Source organism: Salvelinus fontinalis, chromosome 14, assembly GCF_029448725.1.
Source record: "Salvelinus fontinalis isolate EN_2023a chromosome 14, ASM2944872v1, whole genome shotgun sequence".
NCBI lineage: Eukaryota > Metazoa > Chordata > Actinopteri > Salmoniformes > Salmonidae > Salvelinus > Salvelinus fontinalis.
Genome location: NC_074678.1, coordinates 19,269,606 through 19,288,157, shown reverse-complemented (window position 1 = coordinate 19,288,157; position 18,552 = coordinate 19,269,606). Strand labels below are relative to the sequence as shown.

General features: G+C 42.0%; 1 protein-coding gene across 5 annotated transcripts in view; it reads right to left on the bottom strand.

The window, feature by feature from the left end:
• Positions 1 to 9,074, bottom strand: part of LOC129869588 (transforming growth factor beta receptor type 3-like) — a 171,243-nt gene extending 162,169 nt beyond the window's left edge. For 3 of the 5 annotated variants that reach the window (XM_055944116.1, XM_055944115.1, XM_055944117.1), the window contains exon 1: positions 8,758 to 9,045. The gene's annotated coding sequence lies outside the window, so the exon portion shown is untranslated. Of the gene's footprint in view, positions 1 to 8,757 lie in introns of all 5 variants that reach the window. The other 2 variants (XM_055944114.1, XM_055944118.1) reach the window with 2 other exon arrangements.
• Positions 9,075 to 18,552: the final 9,478 nt, after the last annotated feature.

The following is an 18,552-nucleotide window of genomic DNA, read 5'->3' as shown; positions in this document are numbered from 1 at the left end:
GCCACCCACCTACCCCACCACAGCCCACGCACGGTCAGTCAAAGAGGGGTATCTGAGGGTTGAAGTATGGCTGGGTGGCCAGTGGGTGTGAAAACACTGTTTTCTGAACATGTTATGGGGTGGGTGGAGTAATTCACCCAGTTTAATTGAGATCGTTGGGAAAGACTGGATACTCCAGCAGGGTTCTGGTTAAGCTGCTTAGTGCGAGTGGGGTCGATTTTGCTGTTAATGAGCATGACCATAGCTGAACTTTTTAACTTGACCAGGCTATAGACCACACCCTGTTAGCCAACCTCCAAAACAGGGAATAGCACCATAAAACCCTTATGGTGTTAATTCATTCCATTCCCATTGCTTCCTCATCTTAACATAATAAAAATAATTACTCCAAAATCAATGAATGGAATCTAACAATGGATCATATAATGTACTGATAAAACATAATATCATTAATTTAAAACTTCTGTATTTTTACCATTATGTTTAATTAAATGTTTATATATTTTAGTTATTTTTCAACCTTTTACAACTCAACGCTTTGATTTGTCAAAAAGGTTATAACAACGCAACAACCCACGTCAAATTACTCTTTTAAAAAAGGCATTAGAATTTGCCTGGTGGTCAATTCTGTTTGAGCTTTAGCCAACTGCTCTCTGTGTCCGTTTGTTGGCATGCCAAAGATGTGCATGGCTTGACAACAAAAGAAAAGTTGGCTACGGCACATACACTAGGGAACCAGGAGAGATGAAAAATATGCTTTGAATGTCATTTATCCGGGACATTTTTGAACATGGTGACAGGCTTTGTTGTTATTCAGTTATATTTTGGTGAAACTGTTTGTTTTTTTCAACAGATGATGGCCAGATTTTACTTTTTAGTTTTAAAGCTGCAATATGTAACTTTTTGAGTGACCCAACCAAATTCACATAGAAATGTAAATTATAGATGTGTCATTCTTATTGAAAGCAAGCCTAAGAAGCGGTAGGTCTGTTCTATGTGCACTATTGACGATGCTGGGCTAATTGTGCACCACCCTATTGGACTCCCAATCAAAGCCAGATATGATACAGCCTGGATTTGAAGCAGGTATGATATTGACAACTCTTACACTGAGATGCAGTGCCTTAGACCGCTGAGCCGCTCAGGAACCCAAATGTATGGCCTATCAGGAGATGACATGATGTGACTGTCAACATCAGAATTTTGTTAATTTTCATGTATGTTCCCCCTCAGACGTACCTGCCAGCCCAACTCAAAGCAACATGAGTTACAGAATCTATCTTATATAATAATATCATATTTGGGCCAGTGGCCAGCATTGCTGCTCTATGATCAGCGCTCATGGACCATGGCAGCCGCCAGTTGATGACAAGACTGGTGTAAGAAGACATGCTGGTGATCTGGTGTGACTGACTGTCCAGTGATGAGCAGAGTGAGAGATGACGTCATGGTACAGAAGGAGCATCTCTATCTTTTTCCTATTGCGCACCTCTTAACCTTTCCACTGCAACAGAGAGAATGCATGGGAGGAGAAATGCATGGGAGGAGAGATGTATGGACGGAGGCCAAAGTAGGTCTAAGGAAACCTTTTATTTATTTTATTTCACCATTATTTAACCAGGTAGGCCAGTTGAGAACAAGTTCTCATTTACAACTGCGACCTGGCCAAGATAAAGCAAAGCAGTGCGACACAAACAACAACACAGAGTAACACATGGAATAAACAAACGTACAGTCAATAACACAATAGAAAAAAAGTATATATACAGTGTGTGCAAATGGAGTGAGGAGGTAGGCAATAAATAGGCCATAGTAGTGAAGTAATTACAATTTAAGAAATTAACACTGGAGTGATAGATGTGCAGATGATGATGTGCAAGTAGAAATACTGGTGTGCAAAAGAGCAAAAAAAGTAAATAAAAACAATGTTGGGATGAGGTAGGTAGATTGGATGGGCTATTTACAGATGGGCTGTGTACAGCTGCAGCGATCCGGTAGCTGCTCAGTTAGCTGATGTTTAAAGTTAGTGAGGGAGATATAAGTCTCCAACTTCAGCGATTTTTGCAATTCGTTCCAGTCATTGACAGCAGAGAACTGTAAGGAAAGGTGGCCAAAGTAGGTGTTGGCTTTGGGGATGACCAGTGAGATATACCTGCTGGAGCGCGTGCTACGGGTGGGGGTTGTTATCGTGACCAGTGAGCTGAGATAAAGCGAAGCTTTATCTAGCAAAGACTTATAGACGACCTGGAGCCAGTGGGTCTGGCGACGAATATGTAGCGAGGGCCAGCCGACGACAGCATGCAGGTCGCAGTGGTGGGTGGTATATGGGGCTTTGGTGACAAAACGGATGGCACTGTGATAGACTGCATCCAGTTTGCTGAGTAGAGTGTTGGAGGCTATTTTGTAAATGACATTGCCGAAGTCGAGAATCGGTAGGATCCTCGACCTAAGGTGCTTTGCAGTGCTCTGAAGCATGGAGTGGACAGAGGCCTAAGAGATGAAAGGAGAGCTAAGGTGCATCGACAGAGGAGGGCTAAGGTGCATCGACAGAGGGAGCCGAGGGCTGATGAGAACTGAGGAGGGCTAAGGTGCATCACTGAGCTCCACAGTGCAAACAGCTGCTGGAACAAAGGGCCTTTCAGACCCTGGCAGCTGTGTGGACTGGAAAGTCGTTTTGGATGATCAGACAAATATTACACTTCCAACTTGTGGGGCTAGTGCCATCTCTTTTTGATTTGTTGGCACCTTTCCCAACGCCCCCCTTCCCCTTTCATAAGTGGAGGTAAACTCTGTCCCTCCATTCTCCACTATAGGCTAAATTCCATATCAAAGGGAAGCTAGATGACATGATATAATTCAGAGCGTTCAGGCCAGAGCTAAACTGTGATGCGACCACACAGAGTACAGAGTGGAAACCGGTTGTGGTCTTGAGCAAGAAGAGTGAAATGAGAGAAAGTGCTGAAGTGTTTTTGTTTCCTTCCGGAGTTTAGATTGATGGTTGTGACACAGTGGGTTCAGAAGCACTTTCATTAGGCGTAATTGTTTCCAGGATACAAAAAGAACTGGCCTAGCCTATCATGAAAGAGTCAAATCAACGAGTCTAAGGGTTATTGCATGGGTCTGGACTCTGGATTCAAACCAATGACTGTATACATTATGAATGGACAAAGCCTTCGATTACGTGACACCATGAATTCCTATGTTTATTTTATTTATTTAACAAGGCAAGTCAGTTAAGAACAAATTCTTATTTACAATGGCGGCCTACCAAAAGGCAAAATGCCTCCTGCGGGGACGGGGGCTGGGGTTTAAAAAAATCTAAAATCAAATGTAAAAAATATAGGACAAAACACATCACGACAAGAGAGACAACACAACACTAAATAAAGAGAGACCTAAGACAACAACATAGCATGGCAGCAACATGACAACACAACATGGTAGCAGCACAACATGGTAGCAGCACAAAACATGGTACAAACATTATTGGGCACAGACAACAGCACAAAGGGCAAGAAGGTAGATACAGCAATACATCACGCAAAGCAGCCACAACTGTCAGTAAGAGTGTCCATGATTGAGTCTTTGAATGAAGAGATTGAGATAAAAATGTCCAGTTGAGTGTTTGTTGCAGCTCGATCCAGTTGCTAGCTTCAGCAAACTGAAAAGACGAGCGACCCAGAGATGTGTGTGCTTTGGGGACCTTTAACAGAATGTGACTGGCAGATCTGGTGTTGTATGTGGAGGATGAGGGCTGCAGTAAGTATCTCAGATAGGGGGGAGTGAGGCCTAAGAAGGTTTTATAAACAAGCATCCACCAGTGGGTCTTGCGATGAGTATACAGAGATAGATAGTAAAAGGGGAGTATAGAGTGTAGTGACGTGTCCTATAAGGAGCATTGGTGGCAAATCTGAAGGCCGAATGGTAAAGAACATCTAGCCGCTCGAGAGCATCCTTACCTGCTGATCTATAAATTACGTCTCCGTAATCTAGCATGGGTAGGATGGTCATCTGAATCAGGGTTAGTTTGGCAGCTGGGGTGAAAGAGGAGCGAATACAATAGAGGAAACCAAGTCTAGATTTAACTTTAGCCTGCAGCTTTGATATGTGCTGAGAGAAGGACAGTGTACCGTCTAGCCATAGTCCCAAGTACTTGTATGATGTGACTACCTCAAGCTCTAAACCCTCATAGGTAGTAATCACACCTGTAGGGAGAGGGGCATTCTTCTAAACCACATTACCTTTGTTTTGGAGGTGTTCCGAACAAGGTTAAGGCTATGTGAAGACTCAATAGCGCATTGAAGCCAAATTAAGTCAGTTAAGATGGCATCTCGTGGAGACAACATGCGCAGTTTGAGCTACTCCAGGAAGTGACGTTGCAGGCTAGCTAGGAGATGAGGAAAGACTGACTGCATCGCTTCTTGTTTTTATAAGAAACATTAATGTGTTGGAAATTCCACATTGTTTTCATAGTCAACTTACACAAAGCACTGACACACACACACTTACCCCACCAGACATGCCACCAGTAGGCTGGACACATTAACTTTTTTTAAACGCTTTTTCTGATAAAAACTAGTTAATTGCATCCGCCGTGGAGCCCAGTCTCATAATATTACCATCTGTCCCAACTGCTTGCCATAGTTTTGAAGTTATCGTGAAAAAAACTGGCTTTATTTTAAGGCATGTTTCACCCTGCCAGCTCATATTAGTTCTTTTGAGGTTTAGGTTTCAAAAAACAAATAACGCACTTTTGTGTGTATATACTGACATGTGTATATACAGATTTTTCAATTCACTATAATGGGGGATCCTGTTTTCTGCTAACAATGTCTACAGTACCACGGTCGGCCTTGAACTACCGCAACTTCAATGAGGGGGCAGTCGTTCTCCCCTGATTCAAACCGATGCAAGAAACTGACTGACTTTTTGTTGCCGCAACAGTAGGATCACCTTATGTGACTTCTCTTTTGACTCTAGCCATCCGTCCAAGCAGAGCTTCCATTTCACTCCAAGCTGGTCTGGAAAACCCATTAGAGACACTGCAGACCCCAGACTGAACATAATAAGTAGCTATGAGGTACTCTACACTATTGCAGCGTAGGAGGGACCGTAAATGCCACATGGTTTCCAAATCGCAGCAGCCTTATCCTGAATCCAGGAAACCAGGCAGAAGTGTTTACTTAAACAATAAGGCACGAGGGGTGTGGTATATGGCCAATATACCACGGCTAAGGAATGTTCTTAGGCACAACGCATCGCAGAGTGCCTGGACACAGCCCTTAGCCGTGGTATATTGGCCATATACCACAAACCCCCGAGGTGCCTTATTGCTATTATAAACTGGTTACCAACGATATTAGAGCAGTAAAAATAAATGTTTTGTCATACCCATGGTATACGGTCTGGTATACCATGGCTGTCAGCCAATCAGCATTCAGGGCTTAAGATAAACTGAGATGAATGAATTTAGTACTGTGGCCGTATGTAGCAAGCATCTAGGAGTAGGAGTGCTGATCTAGGATTAGTTCCCCAACCATGTAAACTTATGCATTGTGATCTAAAAAGCAAAACTGATTCTAGATCAGCACTCCTATACTGAGACACTTGATACATATGGCCCCTAGTCACATCTAATGCAAAATTATTACAATTATTAATCAACCGTGTTAAAAAGGGCTATTGATATAAGTCCCTCCTATCTAACAAAGGGAAAGGATGTCTAATGAAGGATGTCCAGTGCTGGCCGCAAACCACCCAGAGACCAGTAACTGGCATGCTCTGCCACTCTTACGCCGGCTCAAGCATAAATCACCTAATAAATGCGGCTAATGTGTCTGAATGAGCGTCTCCAACCACCTCATCTCAGTTCATTAGTCCATCTGGACAACTACCCATCCAGAATATGAGTTCTGTTTCTGCAATAGGACATTGAGAAGCTTCATAACCTAAAATGACACTCATATGGCTGCTCTCATTTCAATAGTTCACTGAATGAAGTACACTCTTAGAAAAAAAAGGTGCTATCTAGAACCTAAAACGGTTCTGCGGTTGTAATTATAAGAACACTTTTTGGTTCCAGGTATAACCCTTTTGGGTTCTATGTAAAACCCTTTCCACAGAGGGTTCTACATGGAACCAAAATGGGTTATTCTATGGGGACAGCTGAAGAACACTTTTGGAACCATTTTTTCTAAGAGTGCAGGCTGGCCTCCCGAGTAACACAGTGGTCCAGAGATCCTGGTTCGAGTCCAGGTTCTGTCACAGCCAGCCGTGACCGGGTGACCCAAGGGGTGGCGCACAATTGGTCCAGAGTTGTCCAGGTTAGGGGAGGGTTTGGCCGGCAGGGATGTCCTTGTCCCATTGCGCACTAGCGACTCGTGTGGCGGACCGGGTGCAGTGCACGCTGACACGGTCGCCAGGTGTACGGCGTTTCCTCCAAAACATTGGCACGGCTGGCTTCCGGGTTAAGTGGGCATTGTGTCAAGAAGTAGTGCGGCTTGGCTGGGCTGTGTTTCGGAGGACGCACGGCTCTCCCGAGTCAATAAGGGAGTTGCAGCAATGGGACAAGACTGTAACTACCAATTGGATACCACGAAATTGGGGAGAAAAAGGGGTAAAATAATAATAAAGAAATAATAATAATAATACATTTCTAAAAGGAGTGTAGGCTGGCTTGTTCAGTCTGAACAAAGTTATGTTTCTCAACTGCATAAGACACCGATGATGCAGAGTAACTACAGTTGTTTATAATAAACAATGTGCCTGTCCAGAAGAGACAAATCTTCCCTCCCCACATGACCAGCTACACACTCTCCCCAACCATATGTGCACTAACCCCTGAGTAAATCAATCCATATGTGCACTAACCCCTGAGTAAATCAATCCATATGTGCACTAACCCCTGAGTAAATCAATCCATATGTGCACTAACCCCTGAGTAAATCAATCCATATGCACACACAATCTCCTCAAACACACAGCCAGACTCTCTGCTCATACACTGAACGTCATCAGTATGTGTGATCTATATGAGTGAGTCAGAACAACTGAGTACATACACACAAGCATCAACATGCATATTCCCTGGTCCTGCTTTTCTTTCTCTCTGAGTCAGTTCAGTTTTTCACTGATATAGAGACTGAGGGTATGCTTAGATTTGCTTTGATATCAGGCTCAGCCTCACCTTGTGTGTTTTATTCATCTCACCTAAGGTATGAGTTACAGGTCTCTCACCCGTCTCCCTACTGACACCATGGAATAGGTACAAGCCCTTACCTTGGCTACTAAACACAGGCACAAGACCAGATATCAAATATATAGCTATTAACAATGTGCACAACACTACAGCTGCCATCAAGCTTAACATAGCCTATCATGCCCCAGACTCTGCCTACCTTGCCCTACAAGGCTGCCCAACAACAATCCTCCTAGGAAATCCCTAAACCAAGTATTTAGAAAGCAATTCAAATAGCTTTCTGACACAGAGCTCGATCTGTAATCTAAAGCTTATTTTCAGCTCATGTTTAATAACTACATTAATTATGACTTTTCCCATATCAGACATACTACTGTATACATCTGCTATTCTCTCATCACAACAAGGCAAACAGTTATATCTACTTTTACCAAGTCAATAACAGTATTATGATGCATCAAAGTTTTTTGAAAACGGCTCCTAAAATTACAGAATTGCAGAACTAAATCTGCAAAAATGACAGAGAACTCAAACTAAAGGAAGATAGGTGCATACTGCAAATGTATAAATCATTATGGTAAAAAAATTGCTTCCTTTTAGAAATTGCTGTAGACAGTTTGGTATCATTCTTTGCTTTCACATCAGTGATGCCACACTGGAACACAACTTGGAAGTTGTTTAAGGCAGGGATACAAAACAAAATCATACAGTAAAGTGATGTTCAGCACTAAGGTGTGATATCTGGTTATGGCAGGTCAGTTGTGTAATGTTAAAGTTCCTTCCCACCAGTGATCCTCTGATCATGTTGTCTACATCAAAGGTTGCCCAAATAAATAGCCTAATACTAATTTAGCCTAATACATAAGCCTGCATTACTATGTTCACTATTTACAATGTTATAATAAATTATTGAAATCAATTATCCAATGTGAATATTTATTGATTTAGTTAGTTGTAAACAGTTATAAGTCAGTTGCATATTAGAAGCAACAATGCTGACACTAATTGAGGGGTGATAGGTAGCTGTAGGTGTGCGCAAGGACCATGCAACTGGCCATGCGTGTTTGGTTTTGAGAGCTTGACAGCTTCAATATAGTCAGAATCTTACAATTGCAAATAGCTTTTGGGATAGTTGTTCAGTCAGGAAAGCATAGGACGTCATTAAAGTTGATAAGAGGGAAAACAAAATGCTGAAGTTCATCACTGTTTATCCGAAGAACTATTGTGTGTGCATTTGAGGAACATGTCAAAACAAAAGCGAATGCACGTTTTGTTTGTTCTGTCACTTGCAACAATACAGCCTATCACAGAATATCCGACATATTCTGCTGGCCGGCAGGGATGTTCATATTCTGTGCCCTATTTCGCATCCTTGCAGTGCGGGGTTGTGAGCCGGGGACACAGCAATTATTTATCCCAGAGATGTTCAGTTAAACATGCAGATGATAAACACATAAATTATTTTCAATTACTATGTAGGCCTAATGTAACTTTTCTTTCTGTACGCTAGTATAACATGTTCCACAACGTTTAACGCTTAAAGAAGAACTCTGACGTACCATGCAGAATATCCAGAAATCTCAAAGTAAACTTTGTTGTAAATTGTAGCTTGCTTGCCTTGCAGTGGTTCGAATGGATGCGATACGTATCCTTTCCTGGAAAAACCCCTCCGTGTCCTCCGCGTCCTTGGAAAACAACGTTAGATGTCAGGTTACAGAATTTGCCGAGTTTATGAATAGTGAGTCCACTACTATTGCTTAAACGTTTTAAATACCTATCTCCGTTTTCACCAGGCATTTCATTTTGAGGGTTGGTCTTGTGGTGGGAGGAGGCTGCGAAGTAAACTAGCCAGCTACATCAGTCAACAGATTGGTTTTGATTGGAGAAGAGCAGACAGTTGCTGCTGTCATTCCAGTGAAAGTATAATTAATGTTCAAACAGATTGCACATTATGACTTTAGGCAAACACAATATAGGCTAATTGAACTATGAAATTAATTAAATAGTATTGTTATTATTGGATTTAATAATGATTCATAATTAATATTAAAATGATAATGCTTGGTTCTCTTTATAAGCAGCCTTTTCCAATGTTGTTGTCGTTGTTTTATTTTTTTAACTCAACACATAATAAGTCATTAGTTGTAATTACTTCCCCCTCAGGAAGTTGAAAAGGTTTGGCATGGGCCCTCAAATCCTCAAAAAGTTATACAGCTGTGGTATGGCAACAGCACTGCCCTCGGTTGCATGGCCCTACAGAGGGTGGTGCGAACAGCCCAATCTGTAACTTTCTCACTCACATATAAGTGAACTTGTCTCAATACCTTTAGTCCCCTAAAATGGGAGACTATGAACAAAAAGTGCTGTAATTTTGAAACTTTATCACCGGATATGAATGACAATACCCACAAATTAAAGCTGACAGTCTGCACTTTAACCTCATAGTCATTGTATCATTTCCAATTCAAAGTGCTGGAGTACCGAGCCAAAACAACACCAACAAATGTCAGTGTTTCAATACTTTTGGAGCTCACTGTATATTTATTTTCCCTTTTATTTAACTAGGCAAGTCAGTTAAGAACAAATTCTTATTTTCAATGATGGCCTAGGAACAGTGGGTTAACTTAACTGCCTTGTTCAGGGGCAGAACGACAGATTGTTACCTTGGGGATTCGATCTTGCAACCTTTCGGTTACAGGTCCAAGTATATCCTGATGCCTAGTCACCTTACCCCTATACATTTCTACCTCTATAACTCCAGTATCCCTGCGCATTGTAAATATGTTATTGGAACTGACCCTGTATATGGCTTCTTACTTTCTCGTGTTCTTCTTACTTCTTGTGTGTTTTTGTTCTACTTGATGTTATTTTTAGTGCTGCATTTACAGTTGAAGTTGGAAGTTTACATACATTAGGTTGGAGTCATTAAAACTCGTTTTTCAACCACTCCACAAATTTCTTGTTAGCAAACTATAGTTTTGGCAAGTCGGTTAGGACATCTATTTTGTGCATGACACAAGTAATTTTTCCAACAATTGTTTACAGAGAGATTATTTCACTTATAACTAACTCTATCACAATTCCAGTGGGTCAGAAGTTAACATACACTAAGTTGACTGTGCCTTTAAACAGCTTGGAAATTTCCAGAAAATTATGTCATGGTTTTAGAAGCTTCTGATAGGCTAATTGACATCATTTGAGTCCATTGGAAGTGTACCTCTGGATGTATTTCAAGGCCTACCTTTAGACTCAGTGCCTCTTTGCTTGACATCAAGGGAAAATCAAAAGAATTCAGCCAAGACCTCAGAAAAACAATTGTAGACCTCCACAATTCTGGTTCATCCTTGGGAGCAATTTCCAAATGCCTGAAGGTACCACGTTCATCTGTACAAACAATAGTACGCAAGTATAAACACCATGGGACCACGCAGCCGTCATACCTCTCAGGAAGGAAACACGCTCTGTCTCCTAGAGATGAACGTACTTTAGTGCGAAAAGTGCAAATCAATCCCAGAAAAACAGCAAAGGACCTTGTAAAGATGCTGGAGGAAACAGGTACAAAAGTATCTATATTCAAAGTAAAATGAGTCCTATATTGACATAACCTGAAAGGCCGCTCAGCAAGGAAAAAGCCACTGCTCCAAAACCACCATAAAAAAGCCAGACTACGGTTTGCAACTGCACATGGGGACAAAGATCGTACTTTTTGGAGAAATGTCCTCTGGTCTGATGAAACAAAAATAGAACTGTTTAGCCATAATGACCATCGTTATGTTTGGAGGAAAAAGGGGGAGGCTTGCAAGCCGAAGAACACCATCCCAACCGTGAAGCACGGAGGTGGCAGCATCATGTTGTGGGGGTGCTTTGTTGCAGGAGGGACTGGTGCATTTCACAAAATAGATGGCATCATGGATATTTTGGCATCATGGATATTTTGAAGCAACATCTCAAGACATCAGTCAGGACGTTATAGCTTGGTCGCAAATGGGTCTTCCAAATGGACAATGACCACAAGCATACTTCCAAAGTTGTGGCAAAATGGCTTACGGACAACAAAGTCAAGGTATTGGAGTGGCCATCACAAAGCCCTGACCTCAATCCCATAGGACATGTGTGGGCAGAACTTAAAAAGCGTGTGTGAGCAAGGAGGCCTACGAACCTGACTCAGTTACACCAGCTCTGTCAGGAGTAATGTGCCACAATTCACCCAACTTATTGTGGGAAGCTTGTGGAAGGCTACCCGAAAGGTTTGACCCAAGTTAAACAATGTAAAAGCACTGCTACCAAAAACTAATTGAGTGTATGTAAACTTCTGACCCACTGGGAATGTGATGAAAGAAATAAAAGCTGAAATAAATCATTCTCTCTTCTATTATTCTGACATTTCACATTCTTAAAATAAAGTGGTGATCCTAATTGACGTAAGACCGGGAATTTTTACTAGAATTAAATGTCAGGAATTGTTACAATCTGAGTTTAAATGCATTTTGCTTAGGTGTATGTAAACTTCCGACTTCAACTGTGTATTGATTACTGCATTGTTGGGTTTAGAAAGAAAGGCATTTCACTGTACTTGTGCGCACTCTCCCTCAAGGTGTTGTTCCTTGGTTTTCTTTCTTCATGCCATTGATGAAGCCTACCAATGTCTACACGTTTATTACATGACTGTTTTATTAGCCTTGACTGGTCAACAAAAATATGAAACAATTGATTCTGTATAAGAAAAAATTCAATAAGGTGGGACTAGTCAAATGTTCCATGTGCTCCCCTCATCACAGATAGCTATCATCTAGCAAGCATTCATCACTGTGTGCATGTGTGTGTGTGTATATTGATATTATTAGCTGCATATATCTGTACCTACCTCGTCAACTCGCCTCATATCTCTGAACTAACAGATCTGTTTTGCTTTGATGTGATATCATCTCTCCATAGAGAGGGAGATGCTATATGGCAGGGTACAACACAAATGTCAGAGAGATGATTTGCCACTAATGAGCCGGTACCTGTGACAAGAGGGGAGGAAACTTTGTTTCGGAACACCTTGATGCCTTCACAACAACACTGATGTGCCGCTTCTGAGAGTTGACAAGCTAACGCTCAAAGGGCTCAAATCATTTTACGTCTCATACATATGTATGTATGATGACAGTGAAAGGCATGCTTATATTGTTGTATGTTTATTTGGTGTTCAATGTTTGGGCTGAGGGTAGGCCGACACCTCAGACAGAGAGAAAAATTAAGTGTGAATAAGAAAATAAAAATAGCATGATATCTTCTAATTCAGGGAAGTAAAAGTAGTACTATAGTTAGTAGCCTATTAGACAGCAATAAAAAACAACTACATTGAGAATTGGCTAAAAAGGGGCAGAGGGGCTGGGGTGAAGTAATGAATTCTGTACATTTTAATATAAACCTGAAGAGTAAGGAAATACATAACCCCTGACCTCTGTCTCACAAAGAGTGATTATGTATTATGTGAGTTATGTATGAGCAACATGAAAAAGGCATCAAAATTGCTCATTGGACAACAGCTCACAGTTTGAATATAGTGAAAAAGTCAAGGACTAGCCGACATAATTGCACAGCATCTTCATCTTGTGCAGGGAAAGAAAATCCCAAATAATGACAGAGACTATTGATTGTTGATAGATATATCAGAATCACTTTATTCACCAAGTACATTTTTCTGGAATTTAACTCAGTGAAGTGGTGCTGCCTGCAACAGACAAAATATGCAAACAGAATATAGACGTCCACAAGTTAACAAAAACAGTGAACACACGAGCAGTGACCAAAACACTGTGGCTGACTCACTGAGTGCCAAAATTTTGTCAAACAATTTATGGAAACTAACAGTATATTAAATGCATTGCCTTGCACGTCAGTTCTCCAGTTGGATTCGGCAGAGTAGTTTCTGCACCACACATAATGTAGGTAATACTGCCCTCCTGTGGCTGTTTCCAAATAGCACTCCTGATTCATATAAAGATGCAGGCCAATAGGCCAACAATTTTTTCCTCATCCTTCTATTGTCATTTCAGTGCTGTATTGTCAGACAAATGCTCATGTATTTTGTGGTTATTCAAAGCACTATTGGTAAGTTTGAATAAGTATTGTTAGTGTTTAAGAGGCACTTACAAAGAAACTTTGCTGAATGAACATGAATTACTTTCGATTCCCTATGAAACGCCATTGGCAAATGTTGAGAGCAGTTCCTGACGTGTCCACATAGAATAGAAAGCTCAGAGATAGATCTTTATTTGAGTGATGTTCCCATTTATTGTAGAATACAAAATACAAAATATGACCTTACAAACGTGATGAGATTCATTCCATAAGCTTTCTAGTGAGACAGTTAAAATCGTGCTCTCTCCTCTTACCTTTGCTAACAATTCCTGGTAAAAAGTATTATTATTTTTTTACACCATTATTTAACCAGGCTAGTCAATTAACACATTCATATTTACAATAACAAAAAGCCTGGCAAGAGGCAAAATGCCTACTGTGGGGACAGGGGATAACCGTTTGTGGTTTCATGTTGTGTAGGAAAGGAGTTGGATGCAGATGAATCAGTGAAGGTAACCTGTAATGGACTTTTTTTGCCCCCTTTTTTTTCTTCTGACCAGAGGAAGTGGGCGCTCTGTCACGTAACTTGGGTCAAGATCTGATTCTTGCTTTGCTCTTAGAAACAGGGCACCATTGAAAGGAGTGATTTCTGGGGTAGCGTTAAGTGTGGAGGTGGAGCATTGAAGTTGAAGATTCCTGATGTTTATGACGCCTGCCGTTTGGTGCGATGCAGACCTGGTGGTGAGCGTGGGAGTGAAACAGAGTAGTCACAAGGTCATAGTAGAATATATCAGTTATCCTGTTAGAGCTTTTGTGGTGATTCCACTGTTCTGTTTCAGGTTATATTTTGGTTTCATCTGACCATATGACATTCTCCCAATCTTCTTCTGGATCATCCAAATGCTCTCTAGCAAAGTTCAGACGGGCCTGGACATGTACTGGCTTAAGCAGGGGGACACGTCTGGCACTGCAGGATTTGAGTCCCTGGCGGCGTAGTGTGTTACTGATGGTAGGCTTTGTTACTTTGGTCCCAGCTCTCTGCAGGTCATTCACTAGGTCCCCCCGTGTGGTTCTGGGATTTTTCCTCACCGTTCTTGTGATCATTTTGACCCCATGGGGTGAGATCTTTTGTGGAGCCCCAGATCGAGGGAGATTATCAGTGGTCTTGTATTTCTTCCATTTCCCACAGTTGATTTCTTCAAACCAAGCTGCTCAACTATTGCAGATTCAGTCTTCCTAGCCTTTTGCAGGTCTACAATTTTGTTTCTGGTGTCCTTTGACAGCTCTTTGGTCTTGGCCATAGTGGAGTTTGGAGTGTGACTGTTTGAGGTTGTGGACAGGTGTCTTTTATACTGATAACAAGTTCAAACAGGTGCCATTAATACAGGTAACGAGTGGAGGACAGAGGAGCCTCTTAAAGAAGAAGTTACAGGTCTGTGAGAGCCAGAAATCTTGCTTTTTTGTAGGTGACCAAATACTTATTTTCCACCATAATTTGCAAATAAATTCATTAAATATCCTACAATGTGATTTTCTGGATTTACAGGCCTCTCTCATCTTTTTAAGTAGGAGAACTTGCACAATTGGTGGCTGACTGAATACTTTTTTGCCCCACTGTACAAGAAAATAGAGCACACATCCATGAAATCTCCATAGACAAACATTGGCAGTAGAATGGCCTGTACTGAAGAGCTCAGTGACTTTCAACGTGGCACCGTCATAGGATGCCACCTTTCCAACAAATCATTTCGTCAAATTTCTGCCCTGCTAGAGCTGCCCTGGTCAACTGCCCTTATTTTGAAGTGGAAACAGCTCAGCCATGAAAGTGGTAGGCCACACAAGCTCACAGAATGGGACCGGCGAGTGCTGAAGCGAGTAAAAATCGTATGTCCTCGGGTTGCAACACTCGCTACAGAGTTCCAAACTGCCTTTGGAAGCAACATCAGCACAATAACTGTTCATCGGGAGCTTCATGAAATGGGTTTCCATGGCCAAGCAGCTGCACAAAAGCCAATGATCACCATGTGCAATGCCAAGCGTCAGCTGGAGTGGTGTAAAACTCACCGCCATTGGACTCTGGAGCAGTGGAAACGCGTTCTCTGTCGTGATGAATCACGCTTCACCATGTGGCAGTCCGACGGATGAATCTGGGTTTGGAGGATGCCAGGAGAACGCTGCCTGCCCCAATGCATAGTGCCAACTTTAAAGTTTGGTGGAGGAGGAATAATGGTCTGGGTCTGTTTTTCATGTTTCGGGCTAGGCGCCTTAGTTCCAGTGAAAGTAAATCTTAACGCTACAGCATACAATGACATTCTTGATGATTCTGTGCTTCCAATTTAGTGGTAACAGTTTTGGGAAGGCCCTTTCCTGTTTCAGCATGACAATGCCCCCGTGCACAAAGCGAGGTATATACAGAAAGGGTTTGTCGAGAATGACGTGGAAGAACTTGACTGGCCTGCAAGGAGCCCTGACCTCAACCCCATTGAACACCATTGGGATGAATTGGAACGACGACTGCGAGCCAGGCCTAATCGCCCAACATCAGTGCCAACCTCACTAATGCTCTTGTGGCTGAATGGAAGCAAGTCCCTGCAGCAATGTTCCAACATCTAGTGGAAAGCCTTCTCAGGTATCCTGTGTGTGTAATTCTTTTCTCTCGTTCTCTCCTCACAGGTGACAATCATCATTCCCCAATCAGTCACCAATCAGTCGCTAATCAGAAGACACCTGCTCCTTTTCCCTTACCCAATCACATTCCCTCACTATTTATTTTTGCCATACCGCCTAACTTTCACTCCTACCTATAACCCAATGTGAGAGCGCCAGGAGCCCCACATAGGAACTATGGTTGTTATTGTTAGGTGTCTGATGCCAAATCCTATCCCACCATGGCAGAGATTCTCAATTGGGAAAAAGTCTGTGCTCTCCAAGACTCTTTTGTCCAGAAACTGATAAATGGTCCAGTAATCAAGGAGAGAATCAATGAGTTAGTAGGCGAATGAAGGAGTCTGCTCCCGTCCTCGATTAGCTACTTCGGCAGAGGATGGAAGTGTTTTATTCTCGGGTGGAAGTGTTTTAAAACCCACCACACTTCCAATCAGGTGAAAAAAAATATTTTGAGAGTGGAGAAGGAGTCTCATTTCATACAAGTGTATTTTGTTTCAATGTTTACTCTCTCACCTTCGCTCCTCTTCTTCTATGGTATACTGGCAATCACACATTTGAATGTGCATCCCGCCACCTACTATACGGGATGGAAACAGGATTCCCAATACACTGAACTACCAAAAAACTACAAAAGAATGTATAAATCAAATAACTTTTTTAAAATTTATTTTTAAGATCTGATCCCTACACAGGCTCAAGGGGAACCTGGGAGGGCAGGTCTTCCGGCACCAGTACCCCTTGCAAGTCTTCCGGCACCAGTACCCCTTGCAAGTCTTCCAGTGTAAAATTGAATCCCAAAAACTTTTCTACTGCAGCCACAATAAGGTCTAGTTTCTATGACTTCTTTGAGACTTGTGCTGTACAGTTTATAACTGTGGCAATGAACGCAACGAAATCCACCTTTTTAACACACAGGGTATCTTTTTTCTGGCAGCAAACATTTACTACAGGCTGTGGTGTATCCACTACCATCTCTTCACTAGGATCACGCATAGGAGATTCGATTGACCACTAACTTTTCCCACCTCAATTTCCTTCACCATTACAGGGCACTCCAGGAACTCAGGGTCATTATCACCACCACAATTGCAACACTGGCGTCCTTCTACACACCTTCAGTATATTCTGTTCTTCTGCACACACTTGAAACACGGCCAAATCCTTTAAAACTCTTACTGCAGTGGTTTGGGGTGACGAAAGCTATTAAGGCGTATCTTACATAACCAAGCTTCACATGCGTAGGTATTTGCTCTATCAAAACACAAAAGGACTAACAGACTTTCTTATTTTTCTCCATTCACCCAGAGGGTCAAACGCCGGGCACCAACCACACCAGGAATTCTCTTCAGGTATTCAACCTGAACATCCGTCGTCACCCCTGAGATGACGAGTACTACAATGGTGCTGGGGAGGGATCGCTGCCGTTTTACGGGCTCCTAACCAACTGTGATATTTTGTGTGTTTTTTCACATTGTAACTTATTTTGTACATAATGTTGCTGCTACCGTCTCGTATGACCAAAAAGAGCTTCTGGATATCAGAACAGCGATTACTCACATAGAACTGGACAAAGATGTTTCTTTAACGAGTCCAATGCGAAGGATATACTGCTTCTCCGAGACCAGGCCAAAATCTCCGTCATTCGTGAAAATATAGGGGGCGCAGATCCTGTGCCTTCTGAGAATTCGTTGGTGAGTGGATAAACCCACCTATTCCATCTGTTTTATTGGTAAATGTGCAATCACTGGAGAATAAACTGGATGATCTCCGTTCGAGACTATCCTACCAACGGGACATTAAAAACTGTAATATCTTATGTTTCAGGGATGAAAGCATTCAGGCCCCTTGACTTTTTCCACATTTTGTTAGGTTACAGCCTTATTCTAAAATGTTTGTTTTTTTAAATAATTATTCTCATCAATCTACACACAACACATACCCCATTATGACAAAGCAAAAACAGGTTTTTAGACATTTTTGTATATTTATTAAAAACCAAAAATTTGAAATATTACGATAGTTTCAAGTATTCAGACAGTTTTCTCAGTATTTTGATGAAGAAAATTTGGCAATAATTACAGCTGCGTATCTTCTTGGGTATGACACTACAAGCTTGGCACACTTGTATTTGCGGAGTTTCTCTCATTCTTCTCTGCAGATTCTCTTAAGCTCTGTCAGGTTGGATGGGGAGTGTTGCTGCACAGCTATTTTCAGGTTCAAGTCCAGGCTCTGCCTGGGCCACTCAAGGACATTCAGAGACTTGTTCCGAAGCCACTCCTGTGTTGTCTTGGCTGTGTGCTTAGGGTTGTTGTCCTGTTGGAAGGTGAACCGTCGCTGCAGTGTGAGATCCTGAGCGCTGTGGAGTAGGTTTTCATCAAGGAGCTCTTGATATACTTTGCCCTATTCATCTTTGCCTCGATCCTGACTACACTCCCAGTCCATGCCACTGAAAAACACCCCAATAGCATGATGCTGCCACCACCATGCTTCACCTTAGGGATGGTGCCAGGTTTCCTCCAGATTTGACGCTTGGCATTCAGGCCAAAGAGTTGAATCTTGGTTTCATCAGAACAGAGAATCTTGTTTCTCATGGTCTGAGATTCTTTAGGTGCCTTTTG